General features: G+C 46.0%; 1 protein-coding gene across 1 annotated transcript in view; it reads left to right on the forward strand.

Moving 5' to 3' along the window:
• Positions 1-21210, forward strand: part of LOC143682789 (uncharacterized) — a 70226-nt gene extending 49016 nt beyond the window's left edge. Inside the window, exons 6-10 of the mRNA XM_077159271.1 lie at positions 7291-7386; positions 9818-9975; positions 17200-17463; positions 17801-17869; positions 19020-21210. The gene's annotated coding sequence lies outside the window, so the exon portion shown is untranslated. The remainder of the gene's footprint in view (positions 1-7290; positions 7387-9817; positions 9976-17199; positions 17464-17800; positions 17870-19019) is intronic.
• Positions 21211-22079: the final 869 nt, after the last annotated feature.

Below are 22079 nucleotides of genomic sequence, written 5' to 3' on the forward strand. Positions count from 1 at the left end.
CAAACCCAGAAAGTTCAGCCGCAGAGTCCACACTTTTATTTTTACAGTTTTTACAAACAATGTCTAGGAGAGCCCAATAATGCCAGCAAACAGACTTACCTCCTCTCACGAGTTTGTGTGCCACTAGGAGGGCAGTGTCTTCATTCCAGGGTTTGGTAGGAAAAGCCTGGTTCAAATCTCTTTACCTCTATTTGTGTATTAGGACAAAGGCAGGGCATTGGGGGGCGGGTTCTCTGCCTGATGCCCTGCAATGACCAATGCATGAGACCCTGGGGAGTCAAAGAAAGAGCTTATTGCTACGTGCAAAGCAGGAGATCAGATAGCCTATCGACCCAAAAATCTGTCTCCCAAACTACAGTAATTCTGATGAAAAGATGGGCAGATTTTTGGATCATGAGCCCAGTGGCTCCAGATGATTGTGATTAGAGGTGATCTATCTAATTACGGAGCATGTATAGATTGATTACCTGCTTAGTCACAGGACATAGGTAAGAAAATAGCAGGCTTAACATGGTGATGGGCATGATTTTTAGTATTATAATAAAGTATTGGTAACTTATAGGTTAAAGTCTAAACTATTGCGTATGTCAGGCAGACCCACTTTGGTTAGATCCAGCTTTAGTTAATAAGATAACTTTGGACGTGGGGTGGGTTAGTTCTGGGCTGACCCAAGGCCCTTTATTAATAAACATTAGGGGCTGTCTTCAGTGATCACAAGACGCAAAAGTCAAAAAACTGGATAAAATGGGTGCAAGTGAGGGCCAGTAACAAGGTTTTTACAACCACAAAGATACAAGATAAAGGCTATACAATCGTTATCAGAGATCAAGGCAGACAGGTTGCAGTTTAGAGATTTCAGGCATTTCCCTCTGTGTACTCCAATATGCCAGAAAGTAAAAATATCTATATAATGATTCAGTAATCATAATCATCCCCTAAATCCTAACTTCTTGCTTACAACCGTAAAAATTATTTCATCTAGCTGAGCCCCAGTTTCCCCTCCACAAAATGAGGACAGTACTACCTGTCTTGCAGAGTTGTTACGAGTATTAAAAAAAACTAACAAGGGCAGGCCACAGTGGCTCAGCAGGCAGAGTTCTCACCTGCCATGCTGGAGACCTGGGTTCGATTTCCGGTGCCTGTCCATGCAAAAACAAACAAACAAAAACACAGTCCACAGTCTAGAAGAGGAAGGGGATAGCTGAGGGATACTGAGGCCACTGGGTCTCTGCTGCTACTGAATGTGATGCATGAAACTCGACTATAAGGGAAAACTATCCCCTAGATAAGGGAAAAGATGAAGGAAAGGAAAGACCTGGAGTTGCAGAGATGGAGGTCACTAAACCTCAACTGCCTCCTGGTCTTTTTGCATTATTTTCTAAATAATTTCATTTATGTCATCTTGGGAGAAAGTCCAAGCCTCAATGAATAATTTGACTTATTCATGAAGATGTTTTATTGGCATGTTTTGGCATGATAATGTTTCACATAAATATACTGTTCTTTGTACTCATTATAATTCTACAATGTATATCAACTTTTAGAAACAACAAAAAAAGGTTTTTTAATCCATAATGTTGTCCCAGCCATGTGATATGAATATGTCCTGGGTGTGTCAATCTTGCCTCCCATTCATGAACTCTGTCCAGATGACAGTTGTCACTGCAGGGCCTCTCCTGGTCACCCTTCTGCAGCAGCATCCTCGTCAGCAGATGTTTGTGCACCCTGTACAGATACTGTAGCTTGGCTCACTGTCCTGTTGGACCCCTTCGAGTGAGCCTAGCCAGCTGGAGACCACGTTTCCCATTTCCTATGCAGTTTGGGTTCCACGGGTGCCCAGCGTCCACCAGGCAGCCACTCCTGGGCAGTATGTGGAAGGTGGAGGGTGACAAGCTGTCTCTGCTGCCTCTTCATGGCCCCGTTTGCTTTTTCCCAGGCAGGGGCAGGGGAGGTCTGTGGTTCAGCCTTCGCTTCCCAGGGTTGAGGGACAGAGTGGAGGCAAAATTTGTTCTGGGGGTCATGGCTAAAGATAGCCCATCTCAGAGCCCAGGGTCAGGTGGCCAACTTGGGGAGTCTCTGGAGTTGTGATGGCTAAGGAGGCGGCTCCCTTGTGGGGCCTGCCCTCTGGTGTTCCTGGAGTGGGCTCTGAAAGCTCAGCCAGAGCCTGCTCCTCTAACCCTTCAGGGATTTTGCTCACCCAGTTCCCTGTATAAACCCCTTTCTGCTTAAATGTGCAAGAGTCATTCCCGGTACCTGAAGCTGAAGCTGACTCAGGAGAAGTTGCCTGGCCCATGAGTCCAGCTGGCTGGGAGCAGTGCCCCACTGCCCATTCAGGGCGGAGCCTCCAGGCCAGGAATAATGCCCAGCACAACCTCTCACTAAATAGTCATGGAAGACTGTTGGATAAACTGGTGATTAAATTCCTGCCCCCTTATTAGTTATTTGCTGCTGCATAACAAACTGCTATGCCGGTTTGATACTGTCATGTACCCCAGAAAACCCAGGTCTTTCAATCCTCATTCAATATTGCTGGGTATGATCTTTTTTGTTTCCATGGAGATGTGATCCACCCAACTGTGGGTGGGACCTTTTGATTAGGTGGTCTCCATGGAGATGTGTCTCCACGCATTCCAGCTGGGGTTGTTTACTGAAGCCCTTGAAGAGGGAACCATTTTGGAAAAAGCTTTTGTGTTGACAGAACCCACATAGCCGGTGACCTTTGGAGATGCAGAAGGAAAATGCCCCCAGAGAAGCCTTATGAAATGAGGAGAGAAAGCTAGCAGATATCACCATGTGCCTTTCCAGCTTAAAGAGAAACCTGGAACGTCATTGGCCCTTTCTTTGGAGTTAAGGTATCTGTGCTAGTTTGAAAGGATTATGGGCCCTTGAAAAGCCATGTTTTAATCCTGATCCAATCTTGTGGGTTTTTAAATCCCTATTCAATAACATAGGTTGGAATCTTTTGATTAGATTATCCCCATGGAGATATGCCGCACCCAATTGTTGGTATTAACTTTTTTATTAGATGGAGATGTGACTTCACCCATTCCAGGTGGGTCTTGATTACTTTACTGGAATCCTTTAAAAGGGAACCATTTTTGAGAGAGCAACAGAGCCATGAGAGAGCCACAAGAACCAAGAGTGCCCATACAACTAGAGACCTTTGGAGATGAAGAGGGAAAATGCCCCAGAGGGAGCTTCTTGAAACAAGAAGCCTAGAGAGAAAGTTAGCAGACAGACATCACCATGTTCACCACATGCCTTTCCAATTGAGAGAGAAACCCTGAACGTCTTCAGCCTTCTTGAACCAAGGTATCTGCTGTCCATTATGATAGCCACGTCCACCCTGTCTTTGACAATTAAGTGCTGCCACCTGGCTTCTGCCAACTCGGGATCCGATCATCCCCATTGTGTTTAAGGATTCCAGCTCAGTGACTGCAGTTCCCACAGTAATATCTGGTCTACAGAGAAGTGCAACCACAGAGCTCTTCAGGGATGATGGTGCTAGTCTCACAAATTTATTTCTCACTGTTCTGGTAAAAGGTGCATCCTCCGGATATTCCTGGGGTATAAGAGAAGGCTTTGCATGATAAATCCACTCTAACATGCCAATCTCTCTAAGCCTGTGGATCCCCTCATCTACATTTTACCAGGGCAGTTCTGGCATTTCAACCTCAGGTGATGTCAGCCACCTTTTGATCCATGTTTCAACCAACCATCCAAACAAACTGTTAATACCTTTTCTAACCTCTTGAGCTATAATATTGAATGCAGAATCTCTGCTTAGTGGGCTCATATCAATAAATTCAGCCTGATCCAGCCTTATATTCCTCCCACCATTATCCCACACTCTTAAAATCCATTGCCACACATATTCCCCTGATTTCTGTCTATATAAATTGGAAAACTCACACAATTCTTTTAGAGTATAACGTACCTCCTCACGTGTAATACTTTGTACCTCACCTTTAGGGGTCTGTTGGGACTTTAGTCTAGTTATAGGTCTGGAAGAAATGTGGGGTGGGGGGGGAGTCATGAAAAGAACCAAAAGTATCTTCCAAGCCATTTGCTTCAGGGCCTTCATTTGCAGTTTCATCTGGTGAAACAGGATTAATCACTCTAGGGCTAATCCCTTCAGGAGGAGGTTGGGTGGCCAACTCCTCAAGGCAGGCTGGAGGTGGGGCGGCTATGTCCTCAGGGCAGACTATTATAGGGTTATCTAGAGAAGACTCAGCATGACCTAGGGTTTCAACCTCACCCCCAACATCATTATCAATCCATATGTCACCATCCCATTTTTCAGGGTCCCACTCCTTTCCAATCAGTGCCCTCACTGTAAAGGCAGACACCGTGAAAGATTGAGATTTCAGTTTATGTTGTAAAGTTGCTACTCTAACAATAAGAGTCTGAGTCTGATTTTTGGAGATCTCAAGTCTACAGCTACAGGAAATGAGATTTTCCTTCAGGATACTCACAGAAACGTCTACGTCTGTCAGATGGCATTTAAGCTTCTCATTTGAAGCCTTGAACTTATCCCTTTCCCTCATTAATGTATACAGTGTATCTAACAACAACCAGCCAAATCTCCGTACTTTCTATTTCCACAAAACTCCATTAAGATGTCAAAAACATCCCCCACAGCCTGACTTCGTACAAGCGAAGCATGATCGAATGATAATATTTTGAATATCTCTTTTGTCAACTCACCCCATGGATTGGGAGTGTCATTCTGATAATGGGAATCAGAATCCTTAGTGCCTTTGTGTCCAGTCAGAGTAGAAAACCATTCATAAAAACCCATTTTTAAGATTCTGTTTCTTAAGAGCCACTTCTGGTACCAAGTTGTATTAGTTAGGGTTCTCTAGAGAAATAGAAGCAGCAGGAAATACTCATAAATATAAAATTTATAAAAGTGTCTTGCATAACCATGGGAACGTAGAGTACAAAATCCTCAAGGCAGGCTGTGAAGCTAACGATTCCGATGGAGGGTCTGGACGAACTCCACAGGAGAGGCTCAGCAGCCGAAGCAGAAAGAGAACCTGTCTCTTCTGAATCTTCCTCAAAAGGCTTCCAGTGATTAGATTAAGCATCATTCAGTGCAGAAGACACTTCCCTTGGCTGATTACAAATGGAATCATCTGTGGATGCAGCCAATGTGTTCATGACTTAATCCTATGAAATGTCCTCATAGCAACAGACAGGCCAGCACTTACCCAACCGGACAAACAGGCACCACCACCTGGCCAAGCCGACACATGAACCCGACCATGACAGGTGGTGAGTACATGGACGCTGGTTATATTATTCTCTATACTTTTCTATATGTTTGAAATCTTTCAATATGCAGGAATAATTTTAAATATTTTTATTTTCAGTCCAAATGTACCAACAAAGTGTCTGAAACTTAGAACTTTATAAATGATTATACCTTCACATTAAACAATTTCATATAAGAGGTAAATAGTCACTACAAAAGTACACAAATAAATTACATATAACAGAGTATATTATGCCTAGTACAATATTGTAATTTTAAGTATGAACCAGCAGATTCTCGCAACCCCTTAGCTGTATCAATTCTTCCCTAAAAATCTTAAGAGCAGGTAAGAACTACAGAAATTAATCCATTTTCCAAGGTCATTGAGTGAAAAGACTCTTAAATTTTAGTTATCTATATTTCCCTTCTTTCCAAATCCTTTCTAAGTCACAAACATAAATTCCACAGTTCAGTTCCAGAAACTCTCTGACGTTCTGTGTAAGAAGTCAAAACCTGCTGGGATCATCGTATTGTTAAGCAGACACTGATGGAATTGTTTTATCAACTACATTTTCCATTCACTAACTCATAGTAAATAAAAGTTCACTTTTATTGACTTACTTCTCTAATAAAAATTCAAAAGAAAAAATATCTATCCCAAAATCCAAGATAAAGAGGGCAATGCCTGGGGTAGCAAGCCATCGTTTTCAAAGCACTCTTCAACAAGTGGTTACAGGACAGATCCCAGAGTTTGTCATGGGCTACCATACCATCCTATCAGATTTTTCCTTCTGGCTGCTCCAGAATATAGGAGGCTAGAGGACTTAAATACTTTTTTATCATCACAATTGACCCCCTTTCCTTCTTTTTTTGGTGAAAAATGACATATATACAAACAAATCTATAAATTTCAACGCACCACACCACATTTAGTTGTAGAACATATTTCAGAGTTTCACCTGGGTTACAATTCCCCAGCTTTAGGGATTTTTTTCACAATCGCATAGGCACATTGCAAAAGCTGTAACATTATACATTCATCTTCAAGAAACATGGCTACTGGAACACAGCTCTACAGTTTCATGTACTTCCCTCTAGCCTGTCTATACATGTTAAATTAAAAAGGTGATATCTATGTAACGTGTAAGAATAACCTCCAGGATAATCTCTTGGCTCTGTTTGAAATCTCTCTGCCACTCATGCTTTATTTTGCCTCATTTCTCTCTTCCCCCTTTTGGTCGAGAAAGTTTTCTCAATCCCTTGGTGCTGAGTCCCAGCTCATTCTAGGATTCCTGTCCCACGTTGCCAGGAAGGTCCACACTCCTGGGAGTCATGTCCCATGTAGAGAGCCGGAGGGCAGTGAGTTTGCTTATTGTGTTGGCTGAGAGAGAGAGGCCACATCTGAGCAACAAAAAAGGTTCTCTAGGCCCAATTTTAAGTAGGCTTAGCCTATCCTTTGCAGGGTTAAGTTTCATATGAACAAACCCCAAGATTGGGGGCTCAGCCTATTGCTTTGGTTGTCCCCACTGTGGAATTCTCCCCTTGGGGAAGTTGAATTTTCCCCCTTTCTCACCATTTTTTTTGCAAAATGCAAAATACTTTTTTGCAAATACTTTTTAATTCACTTTCAAATCACTCTGGGATTTTTCAGGACATTACTCTGGACAAACCAACAAAATTTCATGTCCTACTCAAGGTTCCATGTACTTATGGTGTTCAATTAAGCTGTCTACATAAGTTATATTAGGAAATGCACTAGTCAGACTATAAATTTTGTACCAAATAAACATTTTTTGCTTTAGTCACACCCATATTAAAGCTTTAAAATATGATTGACCATCTATTTTCAACACCCTGCAATACTGACATTCCTTTGTTTTTCCTCATGGTTACAGGACTCTTAACCCCATCCATTGCCAACATTTTTCCATCACCCCAGACAAAAACCCTGTACCCGTTATGCTCTGACTCCCCATTCTGCCCTTCCCCACCCCCAAGCTCTTAACCTCTGCTCTACTTTCTGTCCCAAGCAGAGCTGACTTGGGCATCACCTCCAGCACTGCTCCTGGAACAACCACATCTGAGTGTTTCCGCAGCCTCCAACGTCACCTGTGGAATGTATAAAAATAGTAAGTGGTTTCCCTGGCAACCACCCCTGCAAATGGTGCCCAGCACAGCTGGTCTCTGAGAGCCGTGAGGTTGAGAGGGAAAAGAACCCTACCCTTACTGGGGACTCTTTGACCTTGGCCAGCCATGGGGCATCTGAGCCGCCTCTCCTCCCCTCATTGGTTTCCTGGGGACTCTCTGCCCTGAAGCCCAAAGGGAAAAATGGGTTGGAGAAGCTGTCCCATCTGCCTCCACTATGCATCTCTGTCGTTCCCTGTGTCACTGCCCTCTCTGCTGGGCCCCTGAAGCCTTCCTCTGGCTGCCTCGTCCAGTGCATCATCTGAGTGGCCAAATGGACCTCAGAAGCCACCAGCAAGACATTCAGTCTTGCTGCCAGAAGCCTAACTTCGAGTGTGCCTTATGTCCATTGTGCTCATCCCTGCCCCCACCCCCAGGTTCAGGGCTCTGCCGGGTGTTCAGCTCCCCTGGGTATGAGCTCTGCCCTGCCCCCCTAGACAGGCTCACACCCCGGTTCTTACCAGCTGTGCCCCACACCTCAATCTCCCTGTTGCCCGACGCCTCTGCGACCTGCTGGCAGCTTGTGACTCCCAAACCAGCTCATCTCTAGGATGATTCGAGAGTTGGGGGCTCCTACATGCTGAGGTCCTGGGGCTTCTGTGTTATGGGGGTGCATGAATGGGAGAGTGAGTGATGGGAGAGGAGAACTGAAAGGCATTGGCAGAGTGGGCTGCAGACTGCCTGTGGGAAGCAAGTCCATCGTGGAGCCCAAGACAGGAAAAAAACAGCAAACAGAACACTGAGCCCATTCGGAGGGGTGGGGGGAGGCAGAGCCTGGGGTGAGATGCTGAAGTGTGGGAAAAAGGAGCCTAGGTTTCAGGTGGGCCCCTCAGAGCTGGGTGGCTGGTCACGCTGCTGCCGCTGCCTTCTTCCTCTTGACTGTGAGTGGGAATTCTGCTCCTCTCTCATCCCCCCGTGCCTAGAGTGCTGTATTTGCTGCATCTTCTTGGTTGCGGTCAGCTCGGCAGAGGCCCGCCTGCCTCTGTCCCCTCCCAGCGGCCACACTGAGGACTGTGAGCTGCCTTGGTGACGGTTACGGTCGCACACTTGGTTGAACTAGACATGAGCCCCGTGCCAGCATTAAGTATTTGTTACTGCACTTGATTCTCTGCAAGGAAGGAATGACTTTTTACAGATGACAAACTGGATCTCAGGAAGTGTAACTTGCAAGGGAAATCCCACATCTGACCAGTAACAGGTGCTGGGACTGAGATTCCCATGCAGGTCTTCCTTCCATCCTGTGCTCTTTTCATTCTGCTCCACTGACCCTTGAGGAACAGGCCCCCCACCCCCACCCTGGGCCATTGGAATCAGGATGCAACGGGCTGGACTGGTAGCAAAGACTGACTCTTGGCCAGGGAAGGTCTCTTGAGACTCTTTTGGACTGAAGACCTTGATACAGGTAGGGTGCTGAGCTCCATGCCATCTCCCAGGGGGAGCCGGTGGGATCTGGGCCCCCTGCGACAGAGGCAAGCCAGACCCCCAAGACAGGAGGGAGTAATGATCTCCCAGGAGCCAGTGATGGCCACCTGGAGCCCAAGTGAGCAGCGGCTGGGGGCTGCTTGGGCTCATCTCCCTCATGTTCCTGGGGATGCCACCAAGGGTTCTGAAGGCCGAGGACTTGACCCCAGCCTTGAGGAGACGCTTTCTACTTGGGATCCCTGAAATATATCCGTTGTCTTCTCTGGATGAGCCTTCTCATTCTCCCCCGGCCTTGTCATTCATCCCTGACCTGACAGCAGCTGTCAGTTCCTGACCCTCTCTCTGATTCTTATCACTCTGCCCTCTCTCCTTTTACCTCAAAGCTCAGGCAGTTTCCTTCCTACAATTTCTCAACAACCTGGATTTGACATATCCATCCATCAACCAACCAGATGCTATTTCGCGTCTCCTTTGTGTCCAGCACTGTGGTAGGTCCTGAGAATGAGGTGGGGGGAAGAAGCAATCCAAATAATGCAAGAATGCAGGAAAATAAATGCAGGAGCAGTCCCTCCTCTAAAAGGCCCCAAGTAGGAGAGCCTTGGGCTGAGTAGCGAAGAAGCTCCCCTAGGACCGGCACTGGTGATTTGTGGGATCTGAGGTTGCTGCAGGGATTTCCCAGGTCTTCTGACCACCAGCATGGGGTGACAGTGCCACCTGGTGGTTAATTTGTGGAATTGTTCAGCAGCTGTTTTGTAAAGCCCCGAGGATTAGGCTCTCCCCAAGAACTTCTATTTTGGGGCCCCTGCATTTCCATACTGAAAATGCTCACAGGAGCTACCAGACAGCTTCCCAAAGGACCAAAAAAAGTTGAGCTGCTGAGCTCCTGTTCAGACATCTGTCCTTTAGGGGTCGGATCTGCTCTCCGGTCTCAGGTGCGGTTCTCTGTCCCGTAAGGCTTGATTCAAAGGTCCCGGTGGCAGCACCCGTGTGTCCAGCGTGAAGTCTGGCGTCAGAACGAATGCCATGCGCACATTCAGAGAGACGTGCTGGAGAGAACACTGGATCCAAGATCAGCAGTCCTGGATGCTCGCCCCACGTAGCCGCTAACTAGGGTGAGATGATAATGATGATAATAGCTACATTTATTAAGTATTCACCCTGTCAGGCACTGCACCAAAGGCTTTACGTACATTATTGTACTAGGTACGTACAGTGATCCTCACAAAATATCTGTGAGGCTGGGGTGGCTATCTTCATCTTACAAGTGAGGAAACCAAGGCACAGAGAGGTTAAGTAACTTTCTCAGGATCACACAGTGTGTGCCAGAGTCAGAACTTGAACCTGTGTCTCTGCCTTCCTACTATATTACACTGAACTACAAACCGAAAAGAATCAGAAACTAGTGTAGGAGCCAAAGGGTTAAAACAAGACCTGCAGAATTTGCTGGGAGCAGCTGGCATCCCTGGCTGGGCAAGAAACTGAGGAGATTGTTACTTGTTTTGTTTCCATCAGTCTGGGAGGAACAGAATGTTCCTTTACCCCCAAATGGTTACATTAAGTATGAAGAAAGTTAAGTACTTTGTTTCCTCAGGAAAAGCAGGCATGCCTTTTGTTACCCTGCGGTCTATAAGCAGGAGCTGGTTCAGAATAAAGTTGTCTGTTGTTTGCTGAAGTTAAGCTTCAGACCCCCTGATCCCGTCTGTTTGTCTCTTTCTTTCTTTCAGTCTCTCTCTCTCTTTCTCATCATTCCTTAATATCCTTCAAGCTCCGTTTAATAGGAAGCAACAAACTAGTGGTAGTTTCAAATGTTGCTCAGGTGATTGTAATGTGGAGCCTTACAGCCTAGTTCCTTCCCATAGAAGCAGCGAAATCCAGTTTGCAGTTTTTCCAACACTGGCAGAAGCAGCTTCATCACCCTCCACTCAGAGACCTCTGCACCAGCTGGCAGGTGCCCTCTCCTTAGACGTCTGGGTCCCAGACTGCCTGGCTGCTCCTCTAAGTTTACTAATTTCAACCTCTTCCTTTGGTTCCCTCACCCTAGAGGCAGTAGCGCTTCCTGCAGTGGCCGCCTTCACGTTATCTTCTTAGCTTCTTAGCATTAAGTGGCTCAAACTATTTCATGGCCCAGGGGTCCTTTCCTGTCATGGTGGGACCACAGAAGGTCAAAAGCAGCTTTCCTAATCCCACGTGGCTCGTGGCTGCTCTGCCCTGAGAAGGAAAGGCCAGTTTGTCCTTGAGAGGTCAGTGAACTCCCTGTGCAGGACGCTGCACCCTGGAGAGAAGGGAGAGTGAGTAGAGAAGGGCTGCAGCCCATTTCCAGTCACCTCTCACACCCCTCCCCTCCACCCCTCTTTCCCTGCGCCTTATGGACCCATGGGGTGCATGCAGAAAGATAGGCCATGGGCTTCCCCAGGCCTCTTGCTGCCCCTGAGAAGGTCCTGGAGCAGGGACCCTGGTTCCAGAACTGGCTTCTGGTGACTCTAGGAGTATGTCAGGGTGCCTGAGAAGAGTGATCTGGAGGGGCTTCTGTACTGCGGGGACACTGTGTGGCCACCTGCCCTCCCCCTAGCTGCTCTGCTCCGCGCGGTCACCCCTCCCCTGAGGCTGACCCGAAGGCAGCTGGTCCTGGGGCTGGCAAGCCAGTGACCGTGACCTGGAAAGGTGGCCCAATCAGTTCTCTGTAAAAATTCAAATTGGGGAACAGAGAAGCTGAAGCAGCTGAGGGAGCTGAGCTGAAAGCTGGTGAGATCCACAAGCAGAGGCTGGATCAAGAGCAAATGGAACTGAGGAGGAGGAGGGCAGAGGGAGGAGAGAAATGTGAGTGGGAGGCTCCGGGGCCACTGGGACCCCTGTGGCTGCCTGGCATCCGGAGGCCTCTACTCCCTTGCCCACTCACATCTATTTTGATGATAAAACACTTTTCCTTGAAGTAACTTGACCAAGTTCTTGGTTCCTTGCTACCAGAAAAGCCAGGAGGTGGGAGCTAAAGGGGAAGTCAGAAGCAAGGGGGACACAAGAAGGAGAACTGCTGGTAGGAAAACAGGAAGCTTTTGTGGACTGCGGCCCTACTATGTGCAGGCCCAGCTCTGGGTGCCCTGCAGGTCTGATTCATACCACACTCAAAGTCCAACTCAGCAGTGCTGGTTGGCGGGGGGGTGGATGGGAACAATGAGGGAGAGGAGGCCAGTCTCAGCAGAAAGGACAAGGAGGGGCTATAGGACAACTTGCACAAGGCAGGTCAAACGAGTGGAGGATGCTTGGCTCTTAGATGTTTTCCTGTCCTTTTAGCTCTTCTCATTTTGTCTTGGGGAGAAACAATACCGTTTTCCAACAAAAAGCAAACAAGGCAACGTTGTGCACAATGTAACCCAGTTCACGTGGGGCTGTGAGTGAGACCCTGGCTGGCCCACCGCACACATCAGGTTTCTGCGGGAACCAGCTGCCTTGGCTGCCCTTTCCCTGCAGGCCTCACACTGTGCAGAGATCGGCCCTGTCAATCCCCCCAGTTCCTGTTCACGGAAGAGGCTGTCCTGCTAGGGTGCGTCTGAAAGGACTGCTGTAAGACACCCTTGTGTTTGTCTAGCTTTTTTCTCATCTTTTCTAAACATAGCTCCGTTTATTCTAAGTATCTGGAACCCTGATTTCTCCAGCCAGACAAGTGTGGGGTAAAAATGGGTCGCCTTTTCAGGAATTAATCATGTGCCAGCCTAAGCACTGGGTGGGGCCTCCATTGTCCCCTTTAGAGTTGTCCCCAGCCAGCATCTGACCTGTGCTCAGGAACTCAGTGCTTACCGGCTATTCAGATTTGGGGTCTGAATCTGTGGTGGACCCCAGAGAAGCCATGTCCTTTAATCTCATTCCATATTGCTGGCTGGGAGCTCTTTGATTGTTCCCATGGAGATGTTCCCAATTGTGGTGGTAACTTTTGATTAGATGATTTTCACGGAGGTGTGTCTCCACCCATTTAAGGTGAGGCTGCTTACTGGAGCCCTTTAAGAGGGAAGCCAGAGACTTCTAGAGATGCAGAAGGAAAACACCCCCAGGGTTGCTTCATGAAACAAGAAGCCTGGAGAGAGAGCCAGCAGATGCTGCCATATTTGCCACATGTCTTTCCAGTTGAGAGAGGAACCCTGAACATCATCAGCCTTCTTGAACCATTATCTGTCCCTGGATTCCTTAGATTGGACATCTGTATAGACTTGCTTTAATTTGGAAATTGTCATGGCCTTAGAACTGTAAACTTCAACTTAATAAATTCCCCCTTATAAAAGCAATTCCATATCTGCTTTATTACATGCCAGCGGCTAGCAAACTAGACCAGCCTAGCCCTAGCTCTCTGAGATGACATCTGTGGGGGTGGGCCTCAGTGCCTCCAAAGTTTGTGATGGTGCCATGTCCTGCCAGGTGCTGCCCACATGGGGCCCATCCCACAGAGGGGGCCAGTTGTGCTGGTCGCTGCTGCCTTCTGGGACTATTGGGCCATGAAAGAGCCCTGGTGTGTGGTGCTTGTCTCAGTTTGCTGAGGCTGTTGTAGCACAGTACAGACTGGTGGACTTACACAAGAGGAGTTGATTGGCTCACAGTTTTGGAGGCTTAGAAGTCCAAACTCAAGGGGTTGGCGGGGCCAGGCTTTTCCGAAGTCTGTTGCCTTCTGGGGTTGGCTTGCTGGCAGTCCAAACCTCCATCTCTGCCTCCAATGCGTGGCTGTATCTCTCCCCACTTACTGTGTCCCTGTTTTCTCTACTTATAAAGATTTGGGGTCATATTGGATTAAGCCAACCCTCATTTAGTTTAACTTCATCTTAAGTTAGGCTCTTTGAAGATCTTATTGGCAAAGGCATTTACATCCTCAGGACTGGAGGCTGGGACTGAAACATGGGTTCATTAAGGACGTGAGTCAGTCCATCACAGCGGACTTCCCTGTGGGCAGACGTCCTGCCTCTGCCCGGACTGCACGGTGCTCCAACACTGTGTGGCCGCGGGCTCCTCGGGTTTCCCCAGGAAAAGCCTTTTCTGTTGTCTCCTCAGGCACAAGCTCTCAAAGGCCAGACTAGAGGCTAATCTGAGTGACCAGCACAAGTAGATCTCTAAGCTGTCCCTCCTCCTTTCCCTCTCCAGGAATTTGCTCATCACTCTTGGGCCAAGACTAGCCAGCTGCCTTTTCCCCTGAGATGAGTTCTTTCTGAAAAGACAGTGTTGTCCCGTACGCCACTGCACTCGTGGGGTCCCGGTCTCCAGACAGGTGTGAGAGCAAACCACCCACCATCCATAAAGTGCTATCTTCCTCACCTTATGGATGGGGAAACTGAGGCCCTGAATGTTAAGTAACTTGCCTGAGGTTGCAGAATCTCCAGAGCCTGACAACCAGTCGGTCCTATGCTGCCACCGTGACACTGTGCTACACGTCACTGCTTGGCTGTGCCAGGAGCTCGTATCCAAGGTGGGCACCTTGGCTGTCCCACACTGGAGACCTCACGTGGCTGCTCCAAGGCAGCACTGCCCTGGAGGCCCTGCATTGGAGTCACCCCTGGAGGTTTGAGAAACACAAGTGGGGATCCAAACCCAGGAGATTCTGATTCACTAAATCTGGGTGGGCCCAGGTATGGGAGCTCCACCGCCACTGTGCCAGGTTTTATGGCAACTGGCAGAGGAAGCTGGGAGGGTGTGATGGAAGGGACAGAAAGGGCTGAGTGTGGGCCATGGGATGGGGGTGGTAGGGTCTCACAAAACTCCCTTGAGAGCTATTTTAGTTTCCCAGGTGCTAAATCAAATATCACACAACAGGTTGGCTAAAACAACAGGAATTTATTGGCTCCCAGATTTGAGGCTGGGAGAAGTTCAAAACTGAGGCATCAGCAAAGTGACGCTTCCTCCCCAAAGACTGGGGTGCTCTGGGGCTGGCTGTTGGTGACCCTTGGGGCACCTCGGTTTTTCTGTCACATGATGATATTCTCTCCTTTGTCTTCCGGCTTCTGGCTTCTGGCTGCTCATGTCTTCTTTCTCTGTGACCTTCTCTAAAAGAACCCAGTAATAGGACTAAGACCCGTCCTGATTCAGCTAGGTCAACCTTAATTGAAGTCACCTCATCGGGAGGTCCTATTTACAATGGGTTCACATCCAAAAGAATGGATTACAATTAAGAACATGTTTTTTCCTTCTCGACCAAAAGGGAGAAGAATGAAATGGGACAAAGTGTCAATGGCTGAGAGGTTCCAAACAGAGTCGAGAGGTTACCCTGGAGGTTATTCTTACGCATTAAGTAGATATCACCTTGTTATTCAAGATGTAATGGAGAGGCTGAAGGGAACTGCCTGAAAATGTAGAGCTGTGTTCCAGTAGCCATGTTTCTTGAATATGATTGTATAATGACACAGCTTTCACAATGTGACTGTGTGAATGTGAAAACCTTGTGTCTGATGCTCCTTTTATCTACCTTGTCAACAGACAAGTAGAGCATATGGAATAAAAATAAAGAATAGGGAGAAAAAATGTTAAATTTAGTTTGAAATGCTAGTGATCAATGAAAGGGAGGGGTGAGGGGTATGGTATGTATAATCTTTTTTTTTTCTGTTTTTGTTTTATTTCTTTTTCTGTTATCTTTATTTCTTTTTCTGAATTGATACAAATATTCTAAGAAATGATCATGAGGGTGAATATGCAACTATGTTATGATATTGTGAATTACTGATTATATATGTAGAATGGAATGATCATATGTTGAGAATGTTTTTGTTCGTTTGTTGTTAATTTTAATTAATAAATATAAAAAATTTTAAAAAAAGAACATGTTTTTTTGGGGTACATACAGCTTCAACCCCCCACAAGGGATGTATCAGTCAGGGCTGTCCAGAGAAACAGAACTTACAAGATCTCTCTCTATATATACATATATGTAAATATTTTGAGACATTATAGAAATTGTGTCATGCTACTGTGGGGATTGACGTGTTCAAATTCTGTGGGGCAGTCTGCAAGCTGGAAACTCTGGTGAAGGTTTTGACAAATTTCCCAGAGAAGGTGGCTGGCTGAATTAGAGAGAGAAATTCTTCCTTTAAGGTCTTCAACTGATTGGATGAGAGTTCTATCTTTGCTGAAAGCAATCTTCTTTGTTGACTGTAGATGCAATCAGTCATAGATGCAATCAGGTGATTGATGATTTAAATCCATGAAATATCCTTACAGTAATGATTGGGCCAGTGCTTGCTTGACCACACAATGGGCCGCCATTACCTGGCCAAGTTGGAACATGAACTTAATCCTCACAAGGGGTCGGGGCTGCTGGGCAGGACGGGAGGGGTGTGTGTCTTTTTCTGAGTTTCCATAGCACTGCTACATTACCCACGCTAAGGAGGCTACCGGAGGTTTGACTGACCTCCCTGCTCTGGCCACTAGAGGGCAGTGGCGTGTAGATGAGCATCCGGCCTAGGGTGCAGACCTCAGGGACAGGCGGCTGGGGCGAGGCCACTTCACACCCCTGCAAGGTTGCATTGCTCCTTTGTGGGTCTCCTGGCCTCTGCAGCTCTGCCTTTGCTCCTTTAGGTCAAGGACAACCCCGACCGTCTCCCTTAACCTTCCTCACCTCTCCTCTTTCCCACCTACCCCACCCCACTCCATCCTTCCTCAAGAACTTTTAATAGCTCCTTTTATTTCTATATTTTTCTATATATTTCTTGTCAGTTTGGGTTTCTCTGGTTTATTAAGCCAGTGCTGCAACTTTGATAGCAATAAAAATGTAAGAAAAAGTAATACACTGTCCATCTACTGATTTTCTCATGCCGTCTTTTGGTTCCTCTCTCCTCTCTGCTTCCTTCATGTTGTGAACAGGACGTACATAGAATTTGGAATTTTTTTGACTTTTACAGTTTTGAAACCATAGGCATAGTTTAAAACTTTATTTTGAAAGACTTTCAAACTTACAGGACAGTTACAAAAATAATACAAAATCCACACAGAAAACTCCAACAGACTTCACCTCCATCCACGAGTCACAGGTCCACCAATCCTTAACGTTCCGCCACATTTGCTGTGTCACCCTGTCTTTCCCCTATATCTGTCTGTCTTTGTTTTCTAAACACTGGAGTATAGGCTGTATACATCACGCTGTTCAAACACATAATACCACCAGGTACATCTAAGAAATTACTAAGCATTTACTTATTGGGCCAGTTTGAAGCTATCCTGTATCCCAGAAAAGCCACGTCCTTTAATCTTCATTCAGTATTGCTGCGTGGGATCTTTTTGATTGTTTCCATGGAGATGTGACCCACCCAGTTGTGGGTGGTACCTTTTGATTAATTGGTTAGGTTTCCATGGTGATGTGTCTCTACCCGTTCAAGGTGCGGTTGCCTACTGGAGCCCTTTAAGAGGGAACCACTTTGGAAAAAGCTTCAGTGCCCACAGAGCCCGCACAGCCAGAGAGCTTTGGAGATGCAGAAGGAAAATGCCCTCGGGAAAGTCTTATGAAATGAGGAGAGAAAGCTAGCAGATGTTGCCAAGTGCCTTCCCAGCTGACAGAGGTGTTCCAGACCCACTGGCCTTTCCTGAGTGAAGGGAACCTCTTTCTGGTGCCTTAGTTTGGACATCTGCATAGCCTTAGAACTGTAAGCTTGCAACTTAATAAATTCCCCTTTTAAAAGCCATTCTATTTCTGGTATGTTGCATCCTGGCAGCTTTAGCAAACTAAAGCACTTGTGTAACCACCCTTAGTGCAGTTATCAACGTCAAGAACTTTAACGCTGATGTAAAGCTTACAGTCTATAGTCCAATTTTTTTTCATATGTCCCATTAATATCCTTTTGTGGGGGGTGGGAGGAGGGGGCATGGGCCGGGAATCAAACCTGGGTCTCCTGCATGGAAAGCGAGCATTCTACCTCTGAACCACCCATGCACCCACATGCCCATTAATAACCTTTTGCTCTTTTCCTCCCCCATTATTAGATCCCATCTAGGACCCTGTGTTGCATTTAATTGCCACGGTCTCTTCAGCTGCCCACACTGAGGACCCAGGTAATGGAGCAGTCACCGTCTGCCACCGATGGTGCATTTTATTTATTTATTGTTTCTCCTGTTTACGTTTTTATTTGCTAACTTTGGCCCACTTACTCAGGTGTGTTACTTTTTTTTTTTTTTTTTTACATGGGCAGGCACCAGGAATCGAACCTGGGTCCTCAGGCATGGCATGAAGCCACAGTGGCCCGCCCTACTTTTTCTATTTTATTTTGGGGCTGAGGTTAGATTTTGTTAGAATAAATGTTTTCGCTGCCCCCAAAATAAGTTTTGAAAGTCACGTCTAACTCTCTTTTTCTTTTCCACTTTGAAAACCACTTAACTATAATGAATGTTTAATTCACTCCTTCCCCTCTGCACATATTTTATTGAGCCTTATACAGCCCAGACACAGTTGCAGACGAGGGGGATAAAATGAGGTGACAAAGGCAGAGCTGCTACTTTCTAAAAGCTCTTACTCAGTTTACGGGGTGCAGTGGGGGGGGAAGACAGATAGTCAAGCATCAGTCACATGTGGTTGGAGGTGCAGGAGACACAGAGAGGGGTTTCACCCCATGTGGGTCTCGTCAGAGCAGTGAAGAAGGAAGGGAGGCAGTGAGGGGTGCTCACCGGGCACTGCATGTGGCACTCGGGTTCCAGCAGGTCACTGGGTGCCCATGGGCAAAACTGTCAAGTACAGCAATTGGAAGAGACCAGTGCTCTTGAACTTTCTCCCTCTCTTTCCCTCCACTTTGCTTTACAGTTTAATATTGACCCAGTTAAGCAGCAAAGCAACTACTTTATGTTTGGCTGGAAAAACACAACATTGGGAAAACATTTCTCAGGGCATCTTTGGATCTAAATGGCCAGAGTCCAGGCAGCTTGAGGCCCGGCTGGTTTGGGCGAGGAGAGTGCATGGTCCAGGACCCATCCACAATATCTCACGGCTCCATCCCAGAACTCACAGGGACAGGAACGTGGCCAGGAGAAATCAAGAGATTCCGATGGAGCAGGAGCATTCAAAGGGCAAAATGCTCTCTTCCTTATCAGCTCTCAAGTAAATAATTCAGGTCCTCTTGTGAAAGGGAGGCGCTGCTTTCTGTCACCCAAGGAAACAGTGTGATCATGAATACTGACCGTTGTTCTTTTCTCTTCTTTTCAATCATTATAGGAAATTATTCCCTTCCCAGAAGAGAGACGCTTCCCAGAAGAGAAGAAGAGAAGAAGGTCTGGCTTTCAGTGGGTGCCAGAGCCCCTCCACATCATACCAACCACCACAATCTGCCTATATTCTGCAAACGCCTCCTAATGGGTCTTCCAGCTTCTGCACTTGCTCTTCTCTATCCATTTGCCACTCAGCAGAAAAAAATGGTCTCAAACAGAAACTAGATCGTGTCACTTTTTTAGTACTACCCATGCAGTAATAACACTGAATGTTAATGGGTTAAACTCTCCAATCCAAAGACATAGTCTGGCAGAATGGATTAAAAAACAGGACCCATCTATATGCTGTCTCTACTCAAAGGACACGAAGCCAAGGACACAAATGGACATTTACACACCAATGTTTATAGCAGCATTATTAACAATTACCAAGAGATGGAAACAGCCAAAATGTCCATCAACAGATGGGTGGCTAAACAAACTGTGACATTTACATAAGATGGAATATTATGCAGCTGTAAGACAGAATAAAGTTATGAAGTATGTAACAACATGCATGGACCTTAAGGACATTATGCAGAGTGATTAGCCAGAAACAAAAGGACAAATACTGTATGGTCTCACTGATATGAACTGGCATTAGTGAATAAACTTGGAATATTTCCTTGGTAACAGAGACCATCAGGAGATAGAAATAGGGTAAGATATTGGGTAACTGGAGCTGAAGGGATACAGATTGTGCAACAGGACTGAATATAAAAACTCAGAAATGGACAGCACAATATTACCTAACCGTAATACAATTATGTTAAAACACTGAATGAAGCTGCATATGAGAATGATAGAGGGAGGAGGGCTGGGGCATAAATGAAATCACAAAGAAAGATAGACGATAAAGATTGAGATGATGTAATCTAGGAATGCCTAGAGTGTATAATGATAGTGGCTAAATGTACAAATTTTTAAAATGCTTTTGCATGAGGAAGAACAAAAGAATGTCATTACTGCAGTATGCTGAAAATAGATGGTACTTAATATTTTAAAATTTCAACTAATGTGTGAGACTAAAGCCAAAAATGTTTATTTGGTACAAATCTATACTTCGACTAGTGCATCTCCTAATATAACTTATGTAGATAGTTGCTTGAACACCTTAAGTACATGGAACTTTGTATAGGACATGAGATTTTGTTGGTTTGTCCAGGTGATGCCCTGATGAATCCCAGAGTGATTTGATCAGTGAGTGGAAAAGTATTTACAAAGTCCCCTTCAGGGAATGGTGAGAACAGGGGAAAACTCAACTTCCCCAAGTTGAATTCTTGATATTCTCACAGGCAGTGTGGACAACCAAAGCTATAGGCTGAGCCCCCAGTCTTGGGATTTGTTCATATGAAACTTAACCCCACAGGGGATAGGTCAAGTCTACTTAAAATTAAGCCTAAGAGTCACCCCCAAGAGAACCTCTTTTGTTGCTCAGATGTGGCCTCTCTCTCCAGCCAACACAGCAAGCAGACTCACCACCCTCCCCCTGTCAGGTGTGGATCTTCCTGGCAGCGTGGGACAGAAACCCCAGAATGAGCTGAGATTTAGCATCAAGGGGTTGAGAAAAACTCTAGAATGAGCTGAGACCCAGCATCAAGGGATTGAGAAAACCTTCTCAACCAAAAGAGGGAAGAGGGAAATGAGACCAAGTGTCAATGGCTGAGAGATTCCAAACAGAGTCAAGAAGTTATCCTGGAGGTTATTATTACACATCAAGTAGATATCACCTTGTTATTCAAGATGTAATGGAGAGGCTGGAGGGAACTGCCTGAAAATGTAGAGCTATGTTTCAGTAGCCATGTTTCTTGAAGATGATTGTATAATGATACAGCTTTCACAATGTGACTGTGTGATTGTGAAAACCCTGTGTCTGATGCTCCTTTTATCTACCTTGTCAACAGATGAGAGGTACATATGGAATAAAAATAAATAATAGGGAGAACAAACGTTAAAACAGATTTAGTGTGAAATGCTAGTGATCAATGAAAGGGATCAGTAAGGGGTATATGGCCTGTAAAAAATTTTTTTTCTCTTTGTTATATTTTTCTGTTGTCTTTTTATTTCTTTTTCTGAATTGATGCTAATGTTCTGGGAAATGATCATGATGATGAATATGCAACTATGTGATGATATTGTGAATTGCTTAGTGTATGTGTTGGGAATGTTTGTTTCTTGTAATTTTTTTTAATTAATAAAAAATTAAAATAAAAATAGAGCAATCCTTTAATAACAGATGCGTAGGTGCTCCTCCCTAAACCATCACATAGACCCTGGCAAACCTCTCCAGTCTCGTTTCATGCCTCTCTCTTTCTCTTTCTGCTTCAGGCTCCAGCCTTTTGGCAGGTCCAATAGTGCCAAATTCTGTCCTGTCTGAGCTCCTGCAACCTGCCTGGATGGCACTGCCAACCCGCACACTCCCAGCCCCTTCCCTGCCTGGCTCCTTGACCTCAACTTGAGCGTCAACTCCCTCCTGATTTTCCCCCTAAAACACCGAGTCCTTCCTCCTCTATTATCAGCCTCTAGTTTGCAACCAAACAGGTGAAGCACTTGGTAATCCTGATGCTCTGTGTATTATGCGCTTGCTGTTTGCTCCTCTCTCCCATTACAACCAGCAGAGGCACTGCGCGGGGTGAGCAGCAAGCCGGGGTCTGGAGGATGGCTTCAGAGGGAAAGTGGGATCAACAGCCAGGCCACGGAAAAGTAAGGCGGGAGGACACCAGGAGCGGAGCACAGCCATCAAAAGCGCTGTGGGGTTAGAGAGTTTACCGCTCTCCAGGAACAGAAACAAACCGCTATGCTGAGGTTAAACAGGGAAGTCCCTCCTCAGTTTATTTCATTCATTCAATAAGCATCTCTGCTTTTCTCAATTCCCCATTACATTTCTTTCTTTTCTCTCTTACTACTCTTCCTTCCTTCTTTCCTCCCTCTGGGAAAATCCAATATGACAAAACTGCATTTACCCAAAAGACAAATCAGGGGCATAATTATTCCTTTTGAGCCTACAGGACAGACCCAACTGCCCTTT

Source organism: Tamandua tetradactyla, chromosome 1 (assembly GCF_023851605.1).
Source record: "Tamandua tetradactyla isolate mTamTet1 chromosome 1, mTamTet1.pri, whole genome shotgun sequence".
NCBI lineage: Eukaryota > Metazoa > Chordata > Mammalia > Pilosa > Myrmecophagidae > Tamandua > Tamandua tetradactyla.